The following is a 4,982-nucleotide window of genomic DNA, read 5'->3' as shown; positions in this document are numbered from 1 at the left end:
TGCTGTATTGCTGGCCCATGTCAGAACTCCTCCTTATGTTAAGACAGGGCTCACTGCTGCCTTAGCTAGCCTTGCACTGACTCTGAAACCCAGGCTTTTTTATTTTGTTTTTGTCTTTGCTTGGATTGGAATGTAGCCTAGGTTGGCCTCCAAGCCCTGGTGTTCCTCCTGCCTCAGCATCTCTGGTACCTGGGATTCCAAAGCATGCACCTCGAAACTCTTATTTTCTTTCATTTCTTTATAATATATTAGTATTGTCATTATAATTAAATTAAGTAATAATTAAATTATTATTAATAATAGTATTATTAAATTTCCTTGAGATAGGGTTTCTCCCTGTAGCCCTGACTGTCCTGGAATTCACTCTGTAGACCAGGCTGGCCTTGAGCTCTAATATTGCCTTTGCCTCCCGAGTGCTGGGGTTAAAGGCATTCGCCAGACACCACACCTGGCCGATTTTATTACTTTTTAGTCTGGCAAATATGGGTACCTTTGGGCACAAATGTACACGTAGAGATCAGAGGACAACTTCAGAAGTGAGTTCTCTGTCTTCCACTATACAGAGCCCAGGGATCTGAACTCTCAGGGTTGTCTGGCTTGGTACAAAATGTCTGTGCTGAGCCATCTTGCTGGTCCAGACCCAGTTATTTTAAAACATGGGACCCTCTATTCTTGGGTCTCTGGGTACCTTGATTTGTGAGGATGCCTAACTGAAAAGCCTGCCCCTTTTAGACCACAAATTCAATACTGCATTCATGTCAGGGGAACAGACTCAGAATTGTCCTGGGGTTAATCAAATCACAGGACTCATCATGTAAATGACCAACATTGAAAGCGGACAAAAGTATGCTGGACGAATAAAACTCACTTCAGATGAGTTCTCTGCCGAAGTCATCGTAAAGCCCTTGGCTGAGCCACGGAAGACAGCTAAGGAAGAGCCTGGCTCTCCGAGTGTCCGGGCACGGTGGCCAGGCCAGCTCTCGGCACAAGCCCACGTGCTAATCCCAGGTTTTGACAACCTCTAGCCCCGCGTGGGCGACAGTCAGGTGTTCATGGCCCAGGCAGCCTGCCTCCCTTTCCTAACAGCGGCTGTGGGATTGCTCTGTCTAAACAGCAGAATAAGTTCCCTTTGTCACCTCATCTCCATGGTAATTGGACACGTGATCGTCTTTTTGGAGTTCTTGGCAAACCTGTGGCTGTTGGGTTTGGCTTTTACATTCCAGACCCTGAAGGAAACCGGAGGGAAGGAATTACTCTTCCCAAGAGCCCCAGGCTGTTTCCTGAAACAGTTTGGGAGGTGCATCCCACCCTAGTGGTTTGGGGAGCCCCAACCCTGACTCTTCAGAACACATGCTGAAGAAAATGGGAGTCGAGGTGGCTTTCAGCCAGTGATGATTTTATGGAAGGATTCAGGTATGCAGGAAGTTAGGCTAATGGTTTGTGTTTTGTAAACAGTGATGCAGATGACATGGTCTCTGAGATGTGCACAGGATTATGAGGGTAGGGATAGACAGGAAGCTGGACCCACCCCGGGACTGCTACTTGGTTATTCACGATCTGGCTCTGTTGTGTTTTGAAAATTTGAAGTTTTCCACAAGACCAAAAAAAAAAAAAAAAAAAAAAAAAAAAGTTGTTTTAAAATAGAAAGGCCCTGCCCTACCCAGAGAGACATTTCAGGTGTGACATGTGTGTCCGTAGGTGGCAGAAAGGAGAGAGAGGCTGTGTTTATACTCAGGATTCTGAGCCATGAACGTCTGAATTATGAGAAGCAGAACATTCCCTAAAAAAAGCAAGCTGAGATAATCCCTGCCCATTGCCACAATGCACGAATGGGGCATAGCACTCGAGAGACCACTCCTGAGATGACCGCAGATACTCAGAGACCCTGGGGGGGGGGCACTGAGAGGAGCAAGTAAGTGATGGAGAAATGGAAGAGAAAGAGAAACAGAAGGATGTGGGCACAGTGAAGAGAGGCAGAACTGGAGTAGTGAGAACAGGGTAGTGAGGAACAGCCTGATGTGAGGAGTCAGAGATGCCACCTGGGACCATGGTGGAGGCCTGGCTTGCGTTGCCACAGGAGGCTATGTCTGGGTTCATGGCCCTGCAGTAGTAGATAAATGTCCCTGTCCTGGGCTTCTGCTGTCTAAGGGTCTTAGTTAGGGTTTTACTGCTAGGAAGAGACACCATGACCAACTCAACTCTTATAAGGACAACATTTAATTGGGACTGGCTTACAGGTTCAGAGGTTCAGTCCATTATCATCAAGGTGGGAACACGGCAGCATCCAGGCAGGCATGGCGCAGGAGGAACTGAGAGTTCTACATCTTCATCTGAAGGCCTCTAATCTAGCACAATACTTACTTCCAGGCAGCTAGGATGAGGGTCTTAAAGCCCACACCCACAGTGACACACCTACTCCAACAGGACCACACCTAATAGTGCCACTCCCTGGGATGAGCATATACAAACCATCACCCGAAGGGATGTGTAGAACTGGCCCCACACCTCCCCTGGGCATCATGAGAAACCTAGCCCCAGGGACATGAGAGCAAGAGAGCTGAGCAGCGCCACCAGCTGCAGTACTCAGGAGAGCAGGCCCCACACACTGTGGGAGTTGTGGGTAAGTCAGCCCCAAGGATACAAGCATAATATAGCTGGCCCTGCCGCTCATCTCCTGTGTGGTGGTGTGGACAAGGAAGATCCCCTCTTCTCCCCTCCCCACCACCTGCCATAGTCAGGAGACCTGGCCTTGGGATCAGGAGAGTAGGAGAATTGCCCCTGCCACCCCTGAGGGTGTGAGTGCAGGAGAGCCTGCCCTACCTCTTGTTGCTGGGTGACATGGATGAAGGAGAGACACCCACTTCCCTTTCCCTGTCCCTTGCCATCTAATGCAGGTGGGAGAGCTGGCCTTGGGGCCAGAAGAGTGGAGAACTGTCCCTTCACTATACTTGGGAAAGTGGGTCCTGCACCTTGCCAGAGCAGCAGGGTAGAGCGGGGCCCCGGTTGAGGGGTTTGCTGGTGAGCCAGTCCCCTACGACATGACAGCCAGACAGCCAGTGGGGCTGACCAGCTCAAATACCTCTCAGGGCCAAATCCAGAGCTTTGAATTGCCCTGCCCCAACATCTACTCCATCCATGAACTGCTGGAGTGCATGAAGGAGCCAGGTCTACAGATCCAAAGCTGCAGGATCTCCATGACAACAGGATATCCAGGAGGAGTCCCAGTGAGGATACAGGATTGATAAAGTAGCAGAAGCCAGAGGCCTCAGACCAGACCAAGAAACATTTGCAAGCAAAGAAGTATGGACAAAAGGGTATACTGTGGGACACACTGTGACACAATACAACTTCTGTAAGATGTTTTTTTCTCCTCTGTTGTGGGTGAGGTTGCAAGGGTGGAGGGCAGAAACGAGGAAAGGGGGGGATGAGTGGGATTGGGGTGCATGATGTGAAATTCACAAAAATCAATAAAACATTTTTTTAAAAAAGCATAGTGATTCTTTCAATGAATGTGTCTTTAAGGTAAATGGGGTTCAAAGATAATCATATGCCCGACAGCTCTGACCTGTAGCAGAGATGATGCAGGCTTAGGTGTGGGGATGAGGGAGGACACTCCTGTAGCTCAGCTCCTAGGGCTTCAAACAAGAGCCCCTATGTCTGTTGAGAGTAGAATTCTACGATCTTAACCCCATCCTATCCCAGAACTCCCTGGTTTGTCAAGTCAGGCTGCCTGTACTATCTAGAGGAGCGGGGTATAACAAATTCCAGGGACAGGAGAAGTGAACGTTTTAATGTTCTGAACTTCACTGGAGAAGGATTTGTGGTATAACGCTTGGCACTGTGGTGCACACCTGTGATCCCAGCACTTGGGCCGTGGCAGCAGGAGGTTCAGAGGTTCTGGTTCATCCTTGACTACATATGGACTTCAAGGCAAGGCTCGGCTACTTGAGACTCCATATGATATAGTCTCTGTCTTTCTCTTTGATGTAAGTAATTTCAAGTCCAGCAACCTCTTCAGGCCTCAGGAGGGCTGTAACCAATTCCACTCCTGGGCCCAGGTACCTGGAATTTGAACTCAACCTAGGGAGATGGTCTGGGAACACCTAAAGAAAAGAAATTTTGTTTCTGCCATCTCAGGGACCCAGGACTTGCATTAGATATCATAAACAATGGAGGTGTTTGCTCTCGAAGGAGCAGGGTGGTGTGGCTTCGGTGGCTTTCAAAAGGACTCAGAGTACTAGACAAAGCTTGGAATCCCTAACTCTGTCATTCAGTTCCATGCGATCTTGGTGAGTACCTTGGTTTCTTATCAGGGGTGAGTGCTGGCCGTTCATGCCTAATGGATGGAATAGGGGTGAGACGAAGCCAGCTGTACAAAATGCCCAGCACAGCATCGGCACAGTGGACTAGAGTGTGCCATGTCCTTCCAACGGTCTCAGTTCACCTGTGGGGTAAACAGGAAATGGTTTATTGGTTCTCATAATCTGTGAGTAGGTACACATGTGGGGAGGATAATGTGTGCACATGTTTGCCTGTGTCAGATCGTCATAGGAGACCTCAGGTGTTCTCAGATAACCTTTTGCCTTTGGTTTGAAATGGAGTCTCTCACTGACCACTAAGCTAGGCTAGCTGACTGGCAAGCTCTGGGGACCAGCCTGTCTCTGCCTTCCACCTCACTATTGCTGGGATAGCAAATGTGGGATCTGAGAATGGAACGCAAGCCCTGTGTTTTCAAGGCAAGCACTCCATTGACTGAATCATTATATCACTTCCCAGCATTCTTCTGGGCATCGCTGGTCCTTTTCTGGATCTTGCTTCACTATAACCTTTGTGAGAGGGAAGGTCCTCCCTCTCTCTCTCTCTCTCTCTCTCTCTCTCTCTCTTCTTGTTTTTGAGACAGGGTTTCTCTTTGTAGCCCTGGCTGTCCTGGAACTCACTCTGTAGACCAGGCTGGCCTCAAACTCAGAAATCTGCCTGCCTCT

The 4,982-nt window shown here is 48.9% G+C and overlaps 1 pseudogene; it reads left to right on the top strand.

Moving 5' to 3' along the window:
* Window positions 1-1,655: 1,655 nt before the first annotated feature.
* On the top strand, window positions 1,656-1,778 carry LOC115063522 (annotated as a pseudogene).
* The last annotated feature ends 3,204 nt before the right edge of the window (window positions 1,779-4,982 follow it).

Source organism: Mus pahari, chromosome 2 (genome assembly GCF_900095145.1).
Source record: "Mus pahari chromosome 2, PAHARI_EIJ_v1.1, whole genome shotgun sequence".
Taxonomy (NCBI): domain Eukaryota; kingdom Metazoa; phylum Chordata; class Mammalia; order Rodentia; family Muridae; genus Mus; species Mus pahari.
The sequence above is the reverse complement of the archived record's forward strand: the minus strand, read 5'-3'. Positions and strand labels throughout refer to the sequence as shown.